Source organism: Procambarus clarkii, chromosome 33, assembly GCF_040958095.1.
Source record: "Procambarus clarkii isolate CNS0578487 chromosome 33, FALCON_Pclarkii_2.0, whole genome shotgun sequence".
NCBI classification, from domain to species: domain Eukaryota; kingdom Metazoa; phylum Arthropoda; class Malacostraca; order Decapoda; family Cambaridae; genus Procambarus; species Procambarus clarkii.
The window spans coordinates 34240-59959 of record NC_091182.1 but is presented as its reverse complement, the minus strand read 5'-3'; the positions used below and the strand labels follow the sequence as shown (position 1 = coordinate 59959).

The 25720-nt window shown below is 43.2% G+C and overlaps 1 long non-coding RNA gene across 1 annotated transcript in view; it reads right to left on the bottom strand.

Moving 5' to 3' along the window:
• LOC138370675 (uncharacterized) overlaps window positions 1-16162 on the bottom strand; it is a 29036-nt gene extending 12874 nt beyond the window's left edge. The window contains exons 1-2 of the long non-coding RNA XR_011230199.1: window positions 15712-16162; window positions 13095-13137 (exon numbers count right to left, since the gene is read on the bottom strand). This is a non-coding gene — a long non-coding RNA (uncharacterized lncRNA). The remainder of the gene's footprint in view (window positions 1-13094; window positions 13138-15711) is intronic.
• Between the last annotated feature and the right edge of the window lie 9558 nt (window positions 16163-25720).

Sequence of the window (25720 nt, the reverse complement as noted above, 5' to 3'; positions counted from 1 at the left end):
ATCAGTTAATACTCCTTCACGTAAACTCATTCTGTACAACACTAATAGTGGATTACCTGGTACGTGTGAGACTAATCTCAGTAGACTGTAAGTAATACCATCCTCTCCAGGAGCAGTTGATTTTCCCATCTTTAGTGCATGATTTAATTCCCATTCAGTTACATCATTAAGGTCCGACACGTCGATAGCTGTACAGGCAAGATTGATGGTTCGTTGTCTGTTGGGGCATGTGTCATCAAGTTTGTGCTGTATGTTAATTGGGAGTGAGTCGTAGCTTGATGTTAGTGCCCATTGATCAAGGAGAATGTTTGCTTGTTCTAGTGGGCTGTGGTGCAGCGGTTTGGTTGGGCTGCTTCTAGAGATTTTTCGTATCTTTTCCCAAACTTCAACAAGTGTTGTTTGCTCATTTATACTTTGTAGGAACTCTTCCCAATGTTTATTACGTATGACGTTGCTCATGTCTCTCACCTCTCTATTTGCAACTAGAAATGCATGCAAGTCACCTTGTGCTTTGGTTCGTTTGTACGTATCTCCAAGTTGCTTTACTCGTTCATGTTCTTTAACAAATACGGGGTCAAGGACCCACTTGGGTGGTGGTAGGTGTTGCCCACTTCTGCTAGGCTTACGACCTGTTCCCCAACACACCCATGTGTCATAGTAGGTAGTAATCGTATCAACGAGATCTCTGGTGAAGGCTTCTACATTCGTTATTGTGTAATCTTGATACCATTTTGATATACAATTAATAAAGTGGTCATGCAAGCCATATGGAATATTCATTTTCCGTCTCTGATGTCTATTAGGTACATCACACTGTACCTCATAGGAAGCAGAAACTGCATAGTGATCACTAAGTGATTTACCAACGAACATTTCATCCTATCTTGCACAAGGTTTCTACCCATTACATAATCAAGTCTGCCTCCCAATAAATGAGTTTGGGTATCCGTAGTATACACGGTTAATCTGTTGTCATAAACATATTTGATAAATTTGCATCCATTATCGTTGTTAGTACTGTCTCCCAGCGTAATATATCTAGCATTAAAATCTCCCATGTATATTGTCCCATGATTGTCTAGATCTGGGAACAATGTTACATGGAGTTTCTGGCTTCTGGCATATACGTTGAGGAATGAAAAGTGGCCTGCTGCAGTTTGTACATGAAAGTGATGGTACTGTGTGTGTACATTGTGTGACGTGCTCACAAGAATGTGCGGTAAATCACTTCTGACGTAAGTTAATAGGCCTGTGGCGCTACTGTTAGTATAGGCCTGGCAGTGTAAGCTTTTTGTTCCGCCTAATTACCCAGTGTGTACAGTAGGGGGTGGCGGACAGTGGTTGTGTACCGTCGGGTCGAGTCATCCCATAAAGGTGCATTTACGGTTAAAGGGCACTATCTATACAGCCTTGGTGGACACCGGTGCTTCCGTGTCCATCATGAGTCGTAGCGTGTTAGGATCAGACGTCAGGCTGATACCGAACAACAGGAGATTAACGGCGGTGGGGGATAATGCGTTGCGGGTGTTGGGTGAGACAACTGTGGATTTCCAGCTAGAAGATAGATGGTTTAAACATAGTTTTGTAGTAATACAGGATATAGGGCTGAAACATACCAACATTATCTTGGGAATTGACTTCCTCGAAAAATACTCATGTACCATAGCGTTCAGCGCAAGGGGGAATAAATTGGTATGTGGGGGTGAAGCGGTAGACGTTAACAAGGTGAGGAGTAGAGAAGGAGTAGCAGTAGTGAGGGGTAACTGTGGTAACTCGGCTGGGGACCAGAATATACAGTGGGCAGTCACGGTACCCAAGGATGTCACCATTCCGGGAGAAGCATCCTTAGTGATTAAAATGGCATGTAAAGCCAAGGGAGTAGACGTTGTGCAAATTGAGCCATTGGATAATCCAGCAGGGTTGGTGATAATGGAGACTATTGAAGACATAAATGAAGGGGTAATTCGGTTGAGGGTTTTTAATCCCTCTCGGTGGCCAGTCACCTTGAGTAAGCATGCACAGGTAGCGTGGGGGCACCCTGTGGAGGAGATTATTGCAGCCATGTCAGTAAGTCAGAGTGAGGGCGATGAGGATAGAATGGATAAATTAATGGGAATAGTGGATAGGATGTCCATGGAAAGGGAGGTTAAGGAAGCCTTAAGGGGCTTAGTCAGGGAGTTCCCGGATGTTTTTGCGTTGAGAGGGGAACCCCCGGGGTACATTACTCAAGGAGCACATAGGATTGACGTAGAGGGCGCACATCCAGTATATATGAGAGCATATAGCATACCAGTGGCACACCAGAGGGAGGTGAAAGAGGAGATAAGGGAGCATGATATCATTGAACCATCCAGTTCACCGTGGCACAGCCCTTTCGTAGTAGTCAGGAAAAAGAATGGGGGAGTGAGGTTATGCGTAGATTTCCGCAGAATAAACAAGCTGACGAAGGACGAAGCATACCCATTACCTAACATACAGGACGAAGCATACCCATTACCTAACATACAGGACGAAGCATACCCATTACCTAACATACAGGACGAAGCATACCCATTACCTAACATACAGGACGAAGCATACCCATTACCTAACATACAGGACGAAGCATACCCATTACCTAACATACAGGACGAAGCACACCCATTACCTAACATACAGGACGAAGCATACCCATTACCTAACATACAGGACGAAGCACACCCATTACCTAACATACAGGACGAAGCATACCCATTACCTAACATACAGGACGAAGCATACCCATTACCTAACATACAGGACGAAGCATACCCATTACCTAACATACAGGACGAAGCATACCCATTACCTAACATACAGGACGAAGCATACCCATTACCTAACATACAGGACGAAGCATACCCATTACCTAACATACAGGACGAAGCATACCCATTACCTAACATACAGGACGAAGCATACCCATTACCTAACATACAGGACGAAGCATACCCATTACCTAACATACAGGACGAAGCATACCCATTACCTAACATACAGGACGAAGCATACCCATTACCTAACATACAGGACGAAGCATACCCATTACCTAACATACAGGACGAAGCATACCCATTACCTAACATACAGGACGAAGCATACCCATTACCTAACATACAGGACACATTGACACACTTGAAGGGTACACAATATTTTACCACATTAGACCTACTCAGTGGGTATCACCAGATACCGCTGGAGGAAGAGTCGAGGGAAGTCACAGCGTTTAGTGCGTGCAACAACGACCTCTGGCAATATAAACCACTTCCAACAACGACCTCTGGCAATATAAACCACTTCCAACGACCTCTGGCAATATAAACCACTTCCAACAACGACCTCTGGCAATATAAACCACTTCCAACGACCTCTGGCAATATAAACCACTTCCAACGACCTCTGGCAATATAAACCACTTCCAACAACGACCTCTGGCAATATAAACCACTTCCAACGAGCTCTGGCAATATAAACCACTTCCAACGACCTCTGGCAATATAAACAACTTCCAACGACCTCTGGCAATATAAACCACTTCCAACGACCTCTGGCAATATAAACCACTTCCAACGACCTCTGGCAATATAAACCACTTCCAACGAGCTCTGGCAATATAAACCACTTGCAACGAGCTCTGGCAATATAAACCACTTGCAACGAGCTCTGGCAATATAAACCACTTCCAACGACCTCTGGCAATATAAACAACTTCCAACGACCTCTGGCAATATAAACCACTTCCAACGACCTCTGGCAATATAAACCACTTCCAACGACCTCTGGCAATATAAACCACTTCCAACAACGACCTCTGGCAATATAAACCACTTCCAACGAGCTCTGGCAATATAAACCACTTCCAACGACCTCTGGCAATATAAACAACTTCCAACGACCTCTGGCAATATAAACCACTTCCAACGACCTCTGGCAATATAAACCACTTCCAACGACCTCTGGCAATATAAACCACTTCCAACGAGCTCTGGCAATATAAACCACTTGCAACGAGCTCTGGCAATATAAACCACTTGCAACGAGCTCTGGCAATATAAACCACTTCCAACGACCTCTGGCAATATAAACAACTTCCAACGACCTCTGGCAATATAAACCACTTCCAACGACCTCTGGCAATATAAACCACTTCCAACGACCTCTGGCAATATAAACCACTTCCAACGAGCTCTGGCAATATAAACCACTTCCAACGACCTCTGGCAATATAAACAACGACCTCTGGCAATATAAACCACTTCCAACGACCTCTGGCAATATAAACAACGACCTCTGGCAATATAAACCACTTCCAACGACCTCTGGCAATATAAACCACTTCCAACGACCTCTGGCAATATAAACCACTTCCAACGACCTCTGGCAATATAAACAACGAGCTCTGGCAATATAAACCACTTCCAACAACGACCTCTGGCAATATAAACCACTTCCAACGAGCTCTGGCAATATAAACCACTTCCAACGAGCTCTGGCAATATAAACCACTTCCTTCCGGGTTGAAGTCAGCACCTGCTGTGTTCAGTAGGCTAATGATGAGTGTGTTATCGGGGTTGATAGGTCCCACAGCGTTGCTGTACCTCGATGACGTAATCGTGCTGGGAAAGTCATTAGAGGAGCACATGCATAATGTGAGGAAACTCTTGCTAAGGTTGAGGTCACACAACCTCAAAGTGAATTTCGAAAAATGCAGTTTTTTTGGAGAATGGGTAACATTGGTGGGTCATACAGTGGGCCGGATGGGTATCAGTCCATTGCCAGATAAAACCAGGGATATTCAAGAGTTCCCAGTTCCACAGAACAAGAAAGAGTGCAAATCTTTCCTGGGGTTGGTTAGCTATTATCGGCGATTTATTAAAGATTTGTCAAAAATTGCAAGACCATTACATGAGATCAGTGGACTTGCAGAGTTCGTGAGGGGGAAGGAACAACAGCAGGCGTTCCAGGTACTGAGGGCTGCTGTCAGCTCTCGCAGTATCTTGGCGCACCCAGATTTTAGCAAACCGTTTCTGGTGTATGCGGATGCTTCTGGCGCAGCGATAGGTGGTGTGGTAGCTCAGGTGGATGAGCGAGGACGGGAGCGTCCCATTGCATTTTGTTCACGAGTACTATGTCCTGCAGAGAGGAACTATAGTACGATTGAGAGGGAAGCGCTAGCGATCACATTCATATTACAACGGAATCGGTACATCTTGCTTGGACATGAAATTTGTCTCAGAAGCGATCACAAACCCCTTAAGTATGTGTTCGAGTCCAAGGAGCCTTGTCAGCGACTGGCACGGTGGGTTACCTCGCTCTCAGAGTTTAACATTACAAACTTTGAACATGTACCAGGGAAAAGCAATGTGGTCGCTGACACGTTGTCAAGGTGTCACAATGTAGCAGTGGTGAGTGAAAGGGGGGAGGAAGATGTGTCGTGGAATGTGAGGGAGTTGATACGAAGTCAGGAAGGTCACCCCCTGTGGGGGAGGTAAGGAAGTTTTTGAGGGGTCAGCGTGCGGAGTTGAGGAAGTCACTTCCAGCACCAGAGGATGAGTTTGTGGTTGAAGATGAGGTGTTGTATCATCTTGGTAGGGTTTCGGGTATACGGTCTGAACCAGTATACCAGGCAGTCTTGACACCGGAGTTCCAGAGGACTGCAATGTATCTGTGTCATAACATCCCAGCAGCAGGCCATGGAGGGGAGTCCAAGACGTTGCAGAGGGCACGTCAAAGGTTCTATTGGCCATCCATGGGTAAAGATATCAAGGTCTATGTAGCCTCTTGTGACAGTTGTCTGAGGTAAAAGGCACATAGGTTGGGGGCGGAACCTTTGCGTAGGTGGACGGAGGTGAGTACTCCCTTCGAGAGAGTACACATAGATCTCATTGGGCCGCTACCACAAGCTCATTCCGGGGCGAGGTACATATTTGTAGCAGTGGATGCACTCACACGGTTCACTGTGGTGAGTGCACTCCGTTCTAAGTCGGCAGAGGATGTGACCCAGGCCATGGTGGAAAGTGTGTTAACCAGGTTTGGGGCTCCTCAACAAGTTGTGTCAGACCAAGGGTCAGAGTTTATCAATCAAGTATTTCAAAGCATCGCGAGTGTGTATCAATTCAAACATACTCCAGTGCTGGCATATCGACCATCGGCGAATGGTTTGGTTGAAAGACACAATGCTGAAGGAATCAGTATTCTGCGGCATTTGGCTGCTGATGATGTACTTGCATGGGATCAGAGTTTGTCGATGGTGGAGTCGGCGCTCAATACGGCGTTCAATAGGTCGGTGGGAGAAACCCCGCATTTTTTGTTGCATGGGTTCGATCCCCGACTTCCGTTCACGACGTTCACAAGCAAGCAACCGCCATGCTATGCGTTAGACTTCAAAAGTGTTGTCTGTAGGCGAGCAACCAAGGCATTTGACTTGGTGAAACTACATTTAAGAAAGTCGACAGAGGTAGCAGAGGCATATTATAATGCGCGGAACAAGGTCCAAGCAAAGGTGATCAGTGAAGGTGATAGGGTATTCGTGAAGCAGATGCACGCCCAGGCAGAAGGTAAGTTGGCACCCAAGTTTGTGGGGCCATGTCGGGTAATTAGCAAAAAGAATGCAGAAGTTAAGGTTAAGGTGCTAAACACAGGGCATGTGTTCTCCTGTCACCCAGACCGCGTCTATACACTGACCGGTCAGGTAAGTGAGGAGCCATACCCTACGGAGTGTGTGCCAGGGGAGAGCACACCAGCGGCTGAGAACATAGGTAGGGGTACGAGGAGTTGGCAATCAAGGGTAGATAACACAGAGCAGCCTTCGCAGGACCGGGGACAAGGTCCACAGGCGACGGTGACACATCGCTATCCGACCCGCTCTCGTGGGGTCATGAACACAGAAGGAGCATAGTATGTACTGTAGAGTAGTGCATGGCCATGGTAGTTTTTATAGAGTGTGGGGTAGTGTGTAGAGTGTGGTGTGTAGTGGTGCATGGGCACGGTAGTTTTTGTAGAGTGTGGGGGTAGAGTGTGGTGTTGAGTAGTGCATGGGCATGGTAGTTTTTATAGAGTGTGGGGTAGTGTGTAGAGTGTGGTGTGTAGTAGTGCATGGGCATGGTAGTTTTTATAGAGTGTGGGGTAGTGTGTAGAGTGTGGTGTTGAGTAGTGCATGGCCATGGTAGTTTTTATAGAGTGTGGGGTAGTGTGTAGAGTGTGGTGTGTAGTGGTGCATGGGCACGGTAGTTTTTGTAGAGTGTGGGGTAGAGTGTGGTGTTGAGTAGTGCATGGGCATGGTAGTTTTTATAGAGTGTGGGGTAGTGTGTAGAGTGTGGTGTGTAGTAGTGCATGGGCATGGTAGTCTTGTAGAGTGTGGGGTAGTGTGTAGAGTGTGGTGTTGAGTAGTGCATGGCCATGGTAGTTTTGTAGAGTGTGGGGTAGTGTGTAGAGTGTGGTGTTGAGTAGTGCATGGCCATGGTAGTTTTGTAGAGTGTGGGGTAGTGTGTAGAGTGTTGTGTAGAGTAGCATGTGTAGTGGGTGGTGTAGTGTTGTGGCGTTTGGACGCCTGGTATGGAGTGTGGTGTTATGGAGTACATAGCGGCACAGGAGGCCAGGTGGTGGTGGGTACGGTGAGTATCGGTATAATGAGGTCAGGTGCGTCAGGACGCAGAGCCTGGCTGTTGAGAGACGTGGTGTTATAATGAGGTCATCAGTGGTTGGGTTGACCAGAGGTGATGGTGTGTCGGAGTGGGTAAGTCTTATGAATAAGATTACAATGTAGAATTTCAAAATTTCAGGTGTTGATGCAGTGGGCGAGCCAAGTAGTTATACTAATCTCTCATTAATTAAGTTGTTACAGGAATCTCGCTAGAGGCGAGCCAGTGGCAGTATGATGCTTTAGTGACATTAGTTGTGAAATGATTTTAATGAGGTATTTATTGTGATAATGTATGTGTATGAATATACTGTATGTGTATGTATATACTGTATATTACCTCATCGGCACCATTACTGAGTGTTAGGCTTGAGTAGGTCGCCCGGGATCATGTCACAGAGCTTCAGGTAGAGTAGAAGGGAAGCTATGAGGCTACACTCTGTTATTCTAGAAAAAAAGGGGGAGGAAGTGAAGCCAACGTGACGTTACAGGCGAAATTCGCCCCCTGACATCAAAGCAGGGATAAGGTCCAGCTGCAATGGTTTTGCAGCTGCGCTCAGGCTATATACGGGGAGAGAGTAAGGAGCCGAGGGGGTTATGTAATAATGGGATCGAGCCCGGGGGCTCCGAGGGAATATTTTGCAGGTACAGCGGTCGGGAAGGTGTGAATACAGGTGGACACACTCTGGGCAGATGGTCCTAGAGCAATGTGCTACAGCTGTGGTGAGCACAGCAAGGAAGGATGACCAGAGAGCTGTGAGGTATCTACAGCGTTCTGGGATTGGTGCCCTGGAACGAGACGTCAGCACAGACCCGAGGGAACATGAACCTGGGGTAGGAATCTCCGTTGCTCTGGAGGGCAGGATCACGTTAGCTCAGAGCAACGATGGGACATTGACAACATTCACCAGGCATGACAGCCTGGGTTTTGTCTGGGTCATGGAGGATCTATGACCTAGCAACCAAGCAACCCGTTCTCGCAAATTTAATAAGTCAATATTGACTTATTAAATATGTTCATAGGTGACATACTTAACATAATAGTTTCCCTTGAAAAGCTTCATAGAAAACACCGACCTTACCTAACCTACTTAGTATGTTAAGATAAGCATCTTATTGCTTCGTAATTACAATTATTACCTAACCTATAATAGGTATAGGTTAAGTAATAATTGTAATTACGAAGCAATAAGATGCTTATCTTAAGATACTAACAAGGTTAGGTAAGGTCGGTGTTTTCTATGAATCTTTTTAAGGGTATCTATTATGTTTAGTATATCACCTATGCACGTAGTTAATAAGTCAATATTGACTTTACGAATTTGCGAGAACGGGTTGCAACCAAGGGACACGAAGACAAGTGATGCTGCCAATTGTGGAGGAGGCCAGTGAAACATTGTGTGATCATTTTAAGCCCTTATGTCAACAGTACAGGCAGGATGTTAAATTATTAACTTGTTACTAAGGATGAAGAACCTTAGATATATATATGTGTTGTGTATATATTAATGACTAGTGTCATTTCTGTTCAAGTGCCAGCATTCTGGTCCATGTAATTTTATGGTTATGTTTGTATGTAATTATATGTCAGCAGTTTAGGTATATGTGCATTGTTGGAGATGGGAAAATTTATTACAGACTATTTTACCTGTGCTATGATGTGAATATAATGTATATGTTGAAGAAGTGTTGTGAGTCATGTCGGGGAAAATTTTAATTTATTTCATCGTGTGTATGATGAACTTATTGGATGATTTTTTAGTTGTACACATATGGTGGGTGCATCCTCCAGGTCCTTGCACCAATGGAACCATTGCAATGATGCATATGGGGACATATGCGTGTTTAAGGAGGGGAGTGGTGTTGTAATCCACAAGTTAGTAGGAATTATTAGCTAGAGGATCATTACTACAACACTTAACGAATGATGATTGGAAGTACATGTTAAGTAGACAGACTATGGATCACATATCTAAGAAAGGTCAATGGATTAAGACCGAAGCTGTTTAGCCAAATTAATAATTCCTAGAAAATGGAATTATTCATCGTCAGGCTTCTAGGATCAAGGTTACCGCTCTAGGGATAAGGCTAATCGGATTATACATTCTTTGAGAGGCGGGGTGAAATGGTTGAGGTAGATGGCTGATTGGAGCCAGTCTGATTGTGGGAGTTGAACCGAAAAGTCCTCTGGATCTCCGTTTGTGGCAGCAGCGAAGTGTAGCAGACAGCTACGCGAGAACCTGATGTGATCTTTGTGACCAAGTTAAGTCTGCAGTATGTGAGTATTGAATGAAAGACTAACCGGGTGTGGAGCGTTGTAGTAATCATTCCGTATTAGGGACTTAGGCGGAAGTTACGAGTGCAAGTGGTGATCGCGGAGGTCAAGTGGTCTATGGGTATTGGAAGTGTATTGACCTAATAGAGTATGTTAATGTTATTATTTGTCAGAGTCTATTCTTTGTAATTAAATGACAAAACCCGACGGCCTTTAAATACCTTCCATATGTTCATTCATTGTGTTCCATTAGTGAGGCTCCGGCCTCCCCCGGTGCTGTGAGCCCCAGGGTAGCTGCAGTGAGCACACACTGGCCCAAAAAAAGCCATCTGAATTCAAAGATGAGCTCCAGGCGAGGTGTGGAAAGAAAGTCCAGCCAGGGGCGTTCAATCTGCGCGCCAAGATGGCCGACCTTCAGGCGGGAATCTCCTCCACAACCAAATCTTTTATTGTGGAGTTGTTGCCAACCTACTTTTATCTGGCATGTATTATACCAGTTTTCGCCTCGCATAATTTTTTCTCATTTGGAAAATACATTATTATCTTCACTATAAATTACTACTATAGTGTGTCATTTCTGCTCACACTCATCTCTAAATAAAATGATTACAAATATTTCCAAAGACATAAACTGCCTCATCCAGCCCGCCTCTTCCCTCTTGGAGTTGGAGTTGGAGGGTTTTTGTCTTTGGAAATATTTGTAATCATTTTATTTAGAGATGAGTGTGAGCAGAAATGACACACTATAGTAGTAATTTATAGTGAAGATAATAATGTATTTTCCAAATGAGAAAAAATTATGCGAGGCGAAAACTGGCATAATACATGCCAGATAAAAGTAGGTTGGCAACAACTCCTCAATAAAAGATTTGGTTGTGGAGGAGATTCCCGCCCGAAGGTCGGCCATCTTAGCGCGCAGATTGAACGCCCCTGGCTGGACTTTCTTTCCACACCTCGCCTGGAGCTCATTTTTTAATTCAGATGGCTTTTTTGGGCCAGTGTGTGCTCACTGCAGCTACCCTGGGGCTCACAGCACCGGGGGAGGCCGGAGCCTCCCTAATGGACGCCTCCCCGAGCAGGGGCGCCATGTACGTTGACAGCAAGTCGCAGAGAGGAAAACGTCTGCTGGAAAATGAGTCGGCTGATGCTGCGCCAAAGCGAGATGCTAAGAGAATGCCTTTGCCTTCAGAAGACCTTTCTCTTGTGGTACCTCATTCCTCGTTTGTGGTTGTCCTAATCCAGTCAGAATCAGCTCAGTGCGTGGTTGCAAATCCTCGTACCTTAGGTGCAGCAATTGAGGCTTTGGTATTGTGGTCACATTGCCTGCCTGAGACCGCGTGTACCCTGGGTAGGGGTGCAGCACTGAAGCTACACATCAAAAAGGAGGCTCTATCACACATCCGTGTACCCGACATTATTAAGTTGGGGGACTGGCCCGTCAGGTGCCGACAGGTATTGTCGCAGGAGCAGTCTCGGGCCCGGTATGGGAAGATTGGCCCAATGACCAGAGTGTTGATGTGGATAACATCCAGACCGCTCTGCATGTGTTAGGGGGTGCATCAGCGGGATTATTGGAAGTTACCAGGATTCACGGAGCAGCAAACCCGACATCCATGGTCCGTGTAGAGTTCGATGGGCCCCTCCCTGATCGGGTGGCACTACACAGGACCTCGTATCAGGTCCAGCCCTACAACTTCCTCGTGTTACGATGTTACGCTTGTTATCTATTGGGGCACAGTCGCCTCACCTGCCATAATGAAGCACACTGTGCAACCTGCGGCAAAACAGCCCATACAGACAGATATAACGGTGGGTGCAACTTCAGGGGAAGGTCAAGCTTCCCATGACCTTGGAGTCATTGGAGATGAGTTTGTGGATTACCTGACCTAGCAGTTTATGCCTTTGGGGAGATCTCCCCCCCCCCCTTCCCTGGCATATATGCATTAATGATGTATAATGCATATGCCAGCCAGTCCAAGCCTAATCTTAAGGTAATTCTCCTATCTCTCAATTTATTCTTTACCTACTCTTCACAGCAAGTCTTTGTCACCCACATTGAACAATATTCTAAGTCTTCACCACCCCAAAACTTTCCTCGCCACCCAACTTTTACCTTACCATACATCTTTGCTACCCATCATTTGGTTTGGATAAAACATTCAAGGTTAAATGTTCGCCTTTGATCACCTAGCAGCAATTGAGGATACAGATGTAAGCTGATTGGAGAGTCGCGTTCTGAGTGTAAACTAGTAGAACGTAAGTCAAGAAACTGCAGATGGCCTATTGTTCTGCACGTGGCACTTCCTATTTATATCCACCCACACTCATTCATATACGTCTAACCTAAGCTTACACCAATCAAAGATTCCTATGCCTATTATGATCCAGTGATCCAGTAGTATGATCCACAATAGACTTGAGAATGATCCAGGACGGACCGAAACGTCGTTGTCCTTTCACCTTCTAGTGTGTGGTCTGGTCAACATACTTCAGCCACGTTATTGTGACTCGTCGTCTGCACATGATCCAGTAATTTGTTCCACAAATTCACAACCCAGTTACCAAACCAGTATTTACCCAGGTATTTCCTAAATCTAAACTTATCTTCATTTAAAGCCTTATCAATAACTCCCTTGTTATGCCCATTAACTACTTGTACACTTCAATCATGTCACGTTAAGGTTTTTCCAACATCTCTTCATACAGAAGCTTTCTAATTTGCGGGATTAACTTTGTCATCCTAACTGTCGTGTTCTAGTGAATTATGTCCATTCTTTAGCATGGCGACCAAAACTGAACTGCATAATCTAAATGGGACCTAAAAACAATACGTTAATAAACCCAGCCGACTTATTGCTAACTCTTCTATAAATAAATCTATGGGAAAGAAAAGCTCTCAGCCTGTTAACAAGAGTGTACAAATCCACAAGGGCCGGGATGAGGATTCGAACCTGCGTCCGAGAGCATCCCAGACGCTGCCGTAATCGACTGAGCTACGACATGGTCAAAAGGAGTTGAAACCGAAGTTCTACTGAACTTACTGGATCCTGCAGCCTCTCCGAGGCACAAACCAGTGTAAGTGTAACAAGAGTGTGAAGTTGACTACGTCCATCTAGTTCCACCCGCTCCTCCCCAGAACTAGTTGTTAAATAAGCACTTTACCTTGACTCCTCTGATCCAACACGTGTCCACACGGGCCACACTCCTGAAAAAATATTTTTTTACATATATTAAGGGCAAGTATAAGTAATCATCAAAAGAATGCACCAAACCAGGAAGGCTATGTAGCACCAGGGTAAGTATAAAGTTTATTTCAAATACAATCGAGTAGGAAAATACAATTATGAATTTCAAGAACACTGGAACCAATCACTGGAAAAGGTGAAATTGCAATGGAGATTAATTACAGATTGTATCAACAATAGCGAGTAGGCAAGACTGATAAGACTGCAATAGCCTAACGGAATACATTTTTGTCTATGACTCATGAGGCTATGGTTAAGCATCAATGTTCATTTAAAGTTACATAGAAACACATTATCTTATTACGGTCTTCCACTAAAACAAACCTTTAGCTAACCTTAGATAAACGTACTGTGTATTATTAATTTATTTAGCTGTTTATTGGCCTAAATTATATTAATAACATGCTTAAAACCTCTTAAGTACAGTATATGGTCTCTGAGCACCAAACCAACGTTAGAAGCCTAGTGATTACATTGTCAAAAATTACCATTTACAGGTGAAACCATTTCATATCGCAGAGTAAACAAGATGGAAACAATTATCTTCCACATTTATTTGCACAATTGCCATCCTGATATGACCATTCCATCGCCCCAGTCGTTAACACACTAAGTGCAGGCGATGAGTCACAATAACGTGGCTGAAGTAGTTTGACCAGACCACACACTAGCAGGTGAAGGGATGACGACGTTTCGGTCCGTCCTGGACCATTCACAAGTCGACTTGAGAATGGTCCAGGACCGAAATGTCGTCGTCAACACACTAAACAATCTAGGGTGACTTGTTGCTAAACATTACAAGTCACCTTTACCTTAGCTACAAAACACGTTGTGCATATTATCAAACTACCTTTAATGTCATAATGCAACAGTTTGCGCGCTCAAAATACAGATAGACAAACTCCTCAGGAACCGTAGGGGAACCTTTGACAAGCCGCCGGCTTCCTGTTGCCGTAGAGGACACTATGGAGAAAGGGTGGCCCTCTGGTAAATTTAAGTAAATATTACCTAGGAATTATGATGTACCAGCCATTGAACATCTGGGACTCACAGTTAATATGAAAACAATCCTTAAGAATAGTTAAACGAATCTTTGACTGAAACGAGCAACAATGAATATTGAACTGTACGAGTCTCTGTTGTGGTCTTATCTGGCCTACTGTGTCCTAATATGGAAACTTCACTTCAAAAAGATATCAATGATTTTCCGCTTTGGAGAAAGTTCAAGACAGCAACAACAATCATGCCAGAACTTGTTCAACTGTCACTACCACGAATCTTTGAAGGATTAACACTATAAATGTTTAAATTGTTATAGATTTTGATAGATTACCCTATAAATTTTGCTAGAAATTACCTCCTTAATATTATCTGTTAGATTAAGGCCCTGCCCGAAGCGCTATGCGTACTAGTGGCTTTACAAGAATGTAAACACATCATGCCATGTACTCTCAGAAACCCAATGTAACTTCTTATAGATATATAAATAAATAAATAACAGCCGAGGCCTTTGTAATACTATTTTAATGCATTGCTTTATACTTTGTAAAGTCTTTTAGAGAAGTGCTTTGTATTTATAACCTCCAACTTGGTCAGTATTACAAATTAAAAAAAAAAAAAAATTATAATACTGACCAAATTGGAGGCTATTAATACAGACCACTTCTCTAAAATGCCATATTTGACACAGACAGGCTGGACAACAGCTTCAAGCTCAACAAGCCACAATGTAACACAGAAAATAGATGTGTTGTTTCCCCCATAGGATTATTAACCCATGAACCCGCTTAACCACTCAAGTCGTAAATGCCGAGTCATTCCTCTTGTTCACAATATACACAAGACAAATCCTCAATAAAATAAGGGGGGGGGGGAGTAGGAAGGCTGACCTTTGGCAAGGCGCCGCCGTCCTGTCCCCGTCGAGGCCACTGTAGATGGTGGCCCTTAGGTCAGTTCATCATAGGAGCCCTTCTCCTTCCATCATTCTGAATCATGCTCATCATACTAACCTGCACCCCCTCAATCCCCCCCCCCCACCATCTTCACACAATCTGTGGCCAAAATTTTTCGTTTCATTCAGATTTTCATCAAAATATGTCGAAGATTTCTCTTTGGGTTGTTTTAAGGGGCCTGACAGCCGAGTGGACAGCGCTTCGTAATCGTAATCCTGAGGTTCCGGGTTCGATCTGAAACAAATGGGCACTTTCTTTCACCCTGATGACCCTGTTTACCTATCAGTAAATAAGTACCTGGGAGTTAGACAGCTGCTATGGGCTGCTGCTTCCTGGGGATGTGTAAGAAAAAGAAGGCTTGGTCGAGGACCGGGCCGCGGGGGACGTTATGCCCCGAAATCATCTCAAGATAACCTTAAGATTGCTGGCTAACTACTGGCATGGCTATTAAGGCCACCACAAGCGCCCTAATGACTTAACTAGCGGGTACACCTATGGCTGCCACCTGACAACCTCCTCTATATTTTGTCTAAATACATATAATATACAAAATAATAACGAATAACAACATGAAGTACACACCCCGAACAATGCTTTCTATATTATGATTGATTAATGATATCTGTAACACATTTATTTTTTGCACACTGGTAATCAACGTGACCCTTGCCAGGCGGCGGCTGGTCGACAACTGAGCCACACGTTAAGAAGTGGGACTCCCAGACGCGCCACTCACCCTTACTTCACTATAATATCTAAACTGTCAACCTCTAATACAGTTAAGCATCTGACCACCAGAGGCGCTAATGTTCCCCTGTTATTACGCCATCCATATAATAATTGCTCTCATTATTCATTGTTGCAACGTTTCATGCCCGAAACGCTTTGCGTAATAGTGGCTTTAGGCATTGTATGTACTAGCCCTATCTATAAATCCATCACTCTTTGTAAAATCTCTTGTATGTATGTACCTTACCTAAATAAACATTTGATTTGATTTGAAATACATTCATGTTCTGTAGTGACAGTGTCAGACCTCGAAGGAAGAATTGAAACACCCTTCTGAAGATGTATTATTAAATACGAAAATACTTAAAGAAATTCCTGTTTCAATTCTTCCTTCGTAGTCTGTCACTCACATTTTCATCACGTGTTAATTGTGGTGATTTACACGCAGATTTTGTAGTGTATATACGACAACTTCAGGAAAGTAATGAGTAGCGGATTTAGTCTAAACAATAATATATGCGTTTTGTTTTTAGTGCCAAATTATCTGGCAAATATACATTTGGAGATGAAGCTCAATCCTTCCTGTAGCCCAATCTTTCCTGTAGCCCAATCCTTCTTGTAGCCCAATCCTTCCTGTAGACCAATCCTTCATGTAGCTCAATCCTTCCTGTAGACCAATCCTTCCTGTAGACCAATCCTTCCTGTAGCTCAATCCTTCCTGTAGCCCAATCTTTCCTGTAGCCCAATCCTTCTTGTAGACCAATCCTTCCTGTAGCCCAATCCTTCCTGTAGCCCAATCCTTCCTTCCAAATCCGATTTGTAATATAATATTATTGGAGGTGTTGTGGTTTCTGTTCTAGGTTCAGGATTGTACCTGGTCCAGGTGTCATCTTATGTGGCGTTTATTTCTTTGTTGCTATATCCATTGTTCACCAACACTTCAGTTAACTTTCAAACTCCGTACTCACGTTGCTCCATTCTGAGCAGTGGGTAAGGGCTCGACGAATATAAGTGTTTAGAACACTGGCTTTGTGTCTTTGGGAGCACTCACTCCTACTGTTTAGGCATAATCCTATGTTTGTAGGCTTAGTATATACGCTACTGCTTAGAGATGCTCCTGTTAAATTGTGTGTTTATTTGTCTACTTATACTGAATCCTTTTAAAGTGTGTCCTTATCTGTCATTTGCATCAAACTTCATCCCTCCCACTTACCTGTTTGGTAGTGAGTTCTGCTAATCGTGGATTGCTGTTACGTAGCTCATTTAGCTTCATAATAGTTGGATGGCTGAAATAAAAAGGCTTCAATTAAACAGAGCAGAAATTTATGAGAATGATGTTCAAAAATACCAAATAGTTATTATTTTATCTGTAGAAAACGATGTCTTACAGACAGGGTAAAAAAAAAAATGAATGTAATGAAACATCATTTACATGGCGAGAGCCAGAGGCTCCCTGGAGCTATCCAGGCTGATATGGATATATTAGATTTTGGCATCAGTCAGTGTGAATGGAGTTCTACTGAATTACAATCTCTCAGCAAATGAACTTTTTTTCACCCTCATTGTTTGCTGTGATCGCCAACATGGTATTTAGAAAAAGTTGATCTGCTGCTGACCTCTTGCTAAATCTCTCCACTAAGTGACATTAGACACTGGATGAATCATAGATCAGCAGTGTTGTTGATCTAAATATAGCAGGTGCATCTGAGTGGGTCTGGATTAGTAGGAAAGCATCACGCACTAGCCCCTATCAGTCACCATTCTGCAATATAAACAAAAATCCCCCATGCTTTCCACATCACTTTTTTATACCCAACATATGCCAAGTTCTGAAAGCGGCGGTTGGTCACATTTGTCCCAATCCCCACTGCAGTTTTCAAAATATCCCAAACATCTCAATTTTGAGGCCTGAGCCATATTTTGGAGCCAAATTCTGGCTCTCTGCACGTATTTGCAGTTTTAAATTACGACTTTTTTATACCCAACATATGCCAAGTCTTGATAGCGGCAGAGAGTCACATTTTGCACAAACTCCCCTGCAGCTTTCAAAATATCCGAAATATTCCAATTTCGAGGCCTGAGCCATATTTTGGAGCCAAATTCTGGCTCTCTGCACGTATTCGCAGTTTTAAATTACGACTTTTTTATACCCAACATATGCGATGTACTGAAAGCGGCGTTTGGTGACATTTGACCCAAACCTCCCTGCAGTTTTCAAAATATCCTAAACATCCCAATTTCGAGGCCTGAGCCGTATTTTCGAGCCAAATTCTGGCTCTATGCACGTATACGCAGTTTCAAATTACGACTTTTTATACCCAGCATATGCCAAGTCTTGATAGCGGCAGTGAGTCACATTTTGCACAAACTCCCCTGCAGTTTTGGAAACATCCCAAATATCCCAATTTCGAGGCCTGAGCTATATTTTGGAGCCAAATTCTGGCTCTCTGCACGTATTCGACGTTTGAAATTACGACTTTTTTATAGCCAACATGTGCCTAGTAATGAAAGCGGCGTTTGGTCACATATATCCCAAACCCCCCTGCAGTTTTCAAAATATCCCAAACATCCCAATTTCGAGGCCTGAGCCATATTTTGGAGCCAAATTCTCGCTCTCTGCACGTATTCGCATTTTGAAATTACGAATCTATATACCCAACATATGCCAAGTACTGAGAGCGGCGTTTGGTCACATTTGTCCCAAACCTCCCTGCAGTTTTCAAAATATCCCAAATATCCTAATTTCGAGGCCTGAGCCATATTATAGAGCCAAATTCTGGCTCTCTGCACGTATTCGCAGTTTGAAATTACGACTTTTTTTACCCAACATATGCCAAGTACTGAAAGCGGCGTTTGGTTACATCTGTCCCAAACCCCCCTGCAGTTTTCAAAATATCCCAAACATCCCAATTTCGAGGCCTGAGCCGTATTTTGGAGCCAAATTATGGCTAATGCACATATTCGCAGTTTGAAATTATGACTTTTTATACCCAACATATGCCAAGTCCTGAAAGCGGCAGAGAGTCAAATTTTGCACAAACTCCCTTGCAGTTTTCAAAATATCCCAAATATTCCAATTTCTAGGCCTGAGCCATATTTTGGAGCCAAATTCTGGCTCTCTGCACGTATTCGCAGTTTCAAATTACGACTTTATATACCCAACATATGCCAAGTACTGAAAGCGGCGTTTGGTCACATTTGTCCCAAACTTCCCTGCAGTTTTCAAAATATCCCAAACATCCCAATTTCGAGGCCTGAGCCATATTTTCGAGCCAAATTCTGGCTCTATGCACGTATTTGCAGATTGAAATTACGACTTTTTTATACCCAACATATACCAAGTACTGAAAGCGGCATTTGGTCACATTTGTCTCAATCCTTCTTGCAGTTTTCAAAATATCCCAAACATCCCAATTTCGAGGCCTGAGCCATATTTTGGAGCCAAATTCTGGCTCTCTGCACGTATTCGTAGTTTGAAATTGCGACTTTTTTATACCCAACATATGCAAAGTACTGAAAGTGGCGTTTGGTGACATTTGTCCCATACCCTCCTGCAGTTTTCAAAATATCCTAAACATCCCAATTTCGAGGCCTGAGCCGTATTTTGGAGCCAAATTCTGGCTCTATGCACGTATACGCAGTTTGAAATTACGACATTTTATACCCAGCATATGCCAAGTCCTGATAGCGGCAGTGAGTCACATTTTGCACAAACTCCCCTGCAGTTTTGGAAACATCCCAAATATCACAATTTCGAGGCCTGAGCTATATTTTGGAGCCAAATTCTGGCTCTCTGCACGTATTCGCCGTTTGAAATTACGATTTTTTATAGCCAACATGTGCCTAGTAATGAAAGCGGCGTTTGGTCACATATGTCCCAAACCCCCCCTGCAGTTTTCAAAATATCCCAAACATCCCAATTTCGAGGCCTGAGCCATATTTTGTAGCCAAATTTTGGCTCTCTGCACGTATTCGCACTTTGAAATTACGACTTTTTATACCTAACATATGCAAAGTTCTGAAAGTGCGTTTGGTCATATTTTTCCCAAACCCCCCTGCAGTTTTCAAAATATCCCAAACATCCCAATTTCGAGGCCTGAGCCGTATTTTGGAGCCAAATTCTGGCTCTATGCACGTATACGCAGTTTGAAATTACGACTTTTTATACCCAGCATATGCCAAGTCCTGATAGCGGCAGTGAGTCACATTTTGCACAAACTCCCCTGCAGTTTTCAAAATATCAGAAATATCCTAATTTCGAGGCCTGAGCCATATTTTGGAGCCAAATTCTCGCTCTCAGCACGTATTCGCATTATGAAATTACGACTTTATATACCCAAAATATGCCAAGTACTGAAAGGGGCGTTTTGTCACATTTGTCCCAAACCTCCCTGCAGTTTACAAAATATCCCAAACATCCCAATTTTGAGGCCTGAGCCATATTTTGGAGCCAAATTCAAGCTCTTTGCACGTATTCACAGTTTGAAATTACGACTTTTTATACCCAACATATGCCAAGTACTGAAAGCGGCGTTTGGTTACATCTGTCCCAAACCCCCCAGCAGTTTTCAAAATATCCCAAACATCCCAATTTCGAGGCTTGAGCCATTTTTTTGGAGCCAAATTCTGGCTCTCTGAACGTATTCGCACTTTGAATTTACGACTTTTTATACCCAACATATGCAAAGTTCTGAAAGCGGCGTTTGGTCATATTTGTCGCAAACCCCCCTGCAGTTTTCAAAATATCCCAAACATCCCAATTTCGAGGCCTGAGCCAAATTTTGGAGCCAAATTCTGGCTAATGCACATATTCGCAGTTTGAAATTACGACTTTTATACCCAACATATGCCAAGTCCTGAAAGCGGCAGTGAGTCACATTTTGCACAAACTCTCTTGCAGTTTTCAAAATATCCCAAATATTCCAATTTCTAGGCCTGAGCCATATTTTGGAGCCAAATTCTGGCTCTCTGCACGTATTTGCAGTTTGAAATTACGACTTTATATACCCAACATATTCCAAGTACTGAAAGCGGCGTTTGGTCACATTTGTCCCAAACCTCCCTGCAGTTTTCAAAATATCCCAAACATCCCAATTTCGAGGCCTGAGCCATATTTTGGAGCCAAATTCTGGCTCTCTGCACGTATTCGCATTTTTAAATTACGACTTTTTTATAACCAACATATGCGAAGTACTGAGAGCGGCGTTTGGTGACATTTGTCCCAAACCCCCCTGCAGTTTTCAAAATATCCCAAACAACCCAATTTCGAGGTCTGAGCCATATTTTAGAGTCAAATTCTGGCTCCATGCAAGTATTCGCGGTTTGAAATTACGACATTTTATACCCAACATATGCCAAGTCCTGAAAGCGGCAGTGAGTCACATTTCCAACAAACTCCCCTGCAGTTTTCGAAATATCCCAAATATCCCAATTTTGAGGCCTGAGCCATACTTTGGAGCCAAATTCTGGCTCTCTGCACGTATTCGCAGTTTGAAATTACGACTTTTTATACCCAACATATGCCAAGTTCTGTAAGCGGCGTTTGGTCATATTTGTCCCAAACCCCCTACAGTTTTCGAAATACCCCAAACATCCCAATTTCGAGGCGTGAGCCATATTTTGGAGCCAAACTCAGGCTCTCTGCACGTATTCGCAGTTTGAATTTACGACTTTTAATTTATACCCAACATATGCCAAGTACTGAAAGCGGCAGTGAGTCACATTTCGCACAAACTCCCCTGCAGTTTTCGAAATATCCCAAATATCCCAATTTCGAGGCTTGAGCAATATTTTGGAGCCAAATTCTGGCTCTCTGCACGTATTCGCAGTTTGAAATTACGACTTTTTATACCCAACATATGCCAAGTTCTGTAAGCGGCGTTTGGTCATATTTGTCCCAAACCCCCTACAGTTTTCGAAATACCCCAAACATCCCAATTTCGAGGCGTGAGCCATATTTTGGAGCCAAACTCAGGCTCTCTGCACGTATTCGCAGTTTGAATTTACGACTTTTAATTTATACCCAACATATGCCAAGTCTTTAAAGCGGCAGCGAGTCACATTTCGCACAAACTCCCCTGGAGTTTTCGAAATATCCCAAATATCCCAATTCCGAGGCCTGAGCCATATTTTGGAGCCAAATTCTGGCTCTCTGTACGTATTCGCAGTTTGAAATTACGAATTTTTTATACCCAACATATGCCAAGTACTGAAAGCGGCGTTTGGTCACATTCGTCCCAAACCCCCCCCCCCCCCTTTAGTTTTCAAAATATCCCTAACATCCCTATTTCGAGGCCTTAGCCATATTTTGGAGCCAAATTCTGGCTCTCTGCACGTATTCGCGGTTTGAAATTACGACATTTTATATCCAACATATGCCAAGTCTTGAAAGCGGCAGCGAGTCACATTTTGCTCAAACTCGCCTGCAGTTTTCAAAATATCCCAAACATCCCACTTTCATGGCCTGAGCCATATTTTGGAGCCAAATTCAAGCTCTCTGCACGTATTCGCAGTTTGAAATTATGACTTTTTATACCCAACATATGCCAAGTTCTGTAAGCAGCGTTTGGTCATATTTGTCCCAAACCCCCCTGCAGTTTTCAAAATATCCCAAACTACCCAATTTCGAGGACTGAGCAATATTTTGGAGCCAAATTCTGGCTCTATGCACGTATTCGCAGTTTGAAATTACGATTTTTATACCCAACATATGCCAAGTACTGAAAGCGCCAGTGAGTCACATTTTGCACAAATTCCCCTGCAGTTTTCGAAATACCCCAAAAATCCCAATTTCGAGGCGAGAGCCATATTTTGGAGCCAAACTCAGGCTCTCTGCACGTATTCGCAGTTTGAAATTACGACTTTTTTATACCCAACATATGTCAAGTACTGAAAGCGGCAGTGAGTCACATTTCGCACAAACTCCCCTGCAGTTTTCGAAATATCCCAAATATCCCAATTTCGAGGCTTGAGCAATATTTTGGAGCCAAATTCTGGCTCATTGCACGTATTCGCAGTTTGAAATTACGACCTTTTTTATGCCCAAAATATGCCAAGTACTGAATGCGGCGTTTGGTCACATTTTTCACAAACCGTCCCTGCAGTTTTCAAAATATCCCAAACATCCCAATTTCGAGAACTGAGCAATATTTTGGAGTCAAATTCTGGCTCTAGGCACGTATTCGTGGTTTGAAATTACGACTTTTTATACCCAACATATGCCAAGTCCTGAAAGCAGCAGTGAGTCAAATTTTGCACAAACTCCCCTACAGTTGTCGATATATCCCAAATATCCCAATTTCGAGGCCTGAGCCATATTTTGGAGCCAACTTCTGGCTCTCTTCACGTATTCGCAGTATGAAATTACGAATTTTTTATACCCAACATATGCCAAGTGTTAAAAGCGGCGTTTGGTTATATTTGTCCCAAACCTCCCTGCAGTTTTCAAAATATCCCAAACATCACAATATCGAGGCCTGAGCCATATTTAGGAGCCAAATTCTGGGTCTCTGCACGTATTCGCAGTTTGATATTACGATTTTTATACCCAACATATGCCAAGTACTGAAAGCAGCAGTGAGTCACATTTTGCACAAACTCCCCTGCAGTTTTCGAAATACCCCAAACATCCCAATTTCGTGGCGTGAGCAATATTTTGGAGCCAAATTCTGGCTCTATGCACGTATTCGCGGTTTGAAATTACGACATTTTATACCCAACATATGCCAAGTCCTGAAAGCGGCAGTGAGTCACATTTCGCACAAACTCCCCTGCAGTTTTCAAAATATCCCAAACATCCCAATTTCGAGGCCTGAGCCATATTTTGTAGCCAAATTTTGGCTCTCTGCACGTATTCGCACTTTGAAATTACGACTTTTTATACCTAACATATACCAAGTACTGAAAGCGGCATTTGGTCACATTTGTCCCAAACCTCCCAGCAGTTTTCAAAATATCCCAAACATCCCAATTTCGAGGACTGAGCCATGTTTTGGAGCCAAATTCTGGCTCTCTGCACGTATCCGCAGTTTGAAATTACGACTTTTTTATACCCAACATATACCAAGTACTGAAAGCGGCATTTGGTCACATTTGTCTCAATCCTTCTTGCAGTTTTCAAAATATCTCAAACATCCCAATTTCGAGGCCTGATCCATATTTTGGAGCCAAATTCTAGCTCTCTGCACGTATTCGTAGTTTTAAATTGCGACTTTTTTATACCCAACATATGCCAAGTACTGAAATCGGCGTTTTCTCAAATTTGTCCCAATTCCCCCTGCAGTTTTCAAAATATCCCAAACATCTAAATTTCGAGGCCTGAGCCATATTTTGGAGCCAAATTCTGGCTCTCTGCATGTATTCGCAGTTTTAAATTACGACTTTTTTATACCCAACATATGCGAAGTACTGAAATGTTTGGTGACATTTGTCCCAAACCCCCCAGCAATTTTCAAAATATCCTAAACATCCCAATTTCGAGGCCTGAGCCATATTTTGGAGCCAAATTCTGGCTCTCTGAACGAATTCGTATTTTGAAATTACGACTTTTTTATACCCAACATATGCGAAGTACTGAAATGTTTGGTGACATTTGTCCCAAACCCCCCTGCAGTTTTCAAAATATCTCAAACATCCCAATTTCGAGGCCTGAGCCATATTTTGGAGCCAAATTCTCGCTCTATGCAAGTATACGCAGTTTGAAATTATGACTTTTTATACCCAGCATATGCCAAGTCCTGATAGCGGCAGTGAGTCACATTTTGCTCAAACTCCCCTGCAGTTTTCAAAATATCACAAATATCCTAATTTCGAGGCCTGAGCCATATTTTGGAGCCAAATTCTCGCTCTCAGCACGTATTCGCATTTTGAAATTACGATTTTATATACCCAACATATGCCAAGTACTGAAAGGGGCGTTTTGTCACATTTGTCCCAAACCTCCCTGCAGTTTACAAAATATCCCAAACATCCCAATTTCAAGGCCTGAGCCATATTTTGGAGCCAAATTCAAGCTCTTTGCACGTATTCGCAGTTTGAAATTACGACTTTTTATACCCAACATATGCCAAGTACTGAAAGCGGCGTTTGGTTACATCTGTCCCAAACCCCCCAGCAGTTTTCAAAATATCCCAAACATTACAATTTCGAGGCTTGAGCCATTTTTTGGAGCCAAATTCTGGCTCTCTGAACGAATTCGCACTTTGAATTTACGACTTTATATACCCAACATATTCCATGTACTGAAAGCGGCGCTTAGTCACATTTGTCCCAAACCTCCCTGCAGTTTTCAAAATATCCCAAACATCCCAATTTCGAGGCCTGAGCCATATTTTGGAGCCAAATTCAAGCTCTCTGCACGTATTCGCAGTTTGAAATTACGACTTTTTATACCCAACATATGCCAAGTTCTGTAAGCGGCGTTTGGTCATATTTGTCCCAAACCCCCCTACAGTTTTCGAAATACCCCAAACATCCCAATTTCGAGGCGTGAGCCATATTTTGGAGCCAAACTCAGGCTCTCTGCACGTATTCGCAGTTTGAAATTACGACTTTTTTATACCCATCATATGCCAAGTACTGAAAGCGGCAGTGAGTCACATTTCGCACAAACTCCCCTGCAGTTTTCGAAATATCCCAAATATCCCAATTTCGAGGCTTGAGCAATATTTTGGAGCCAAATTCTGGCTCTCTGTACGTATTCGCAGTTTGAAATTACGAATTTTTTATACCCAACATATGCCAAGTACTGAAAGCGGCGTTTGGTCACATTTGTCCCAAGCCCCACCCTTTAATTTTCAAAATATCCCAAATATCCCAATTTCGAGGCCTTAGCCATATTTTGGAGCCAAATTCTGGCTCTCTG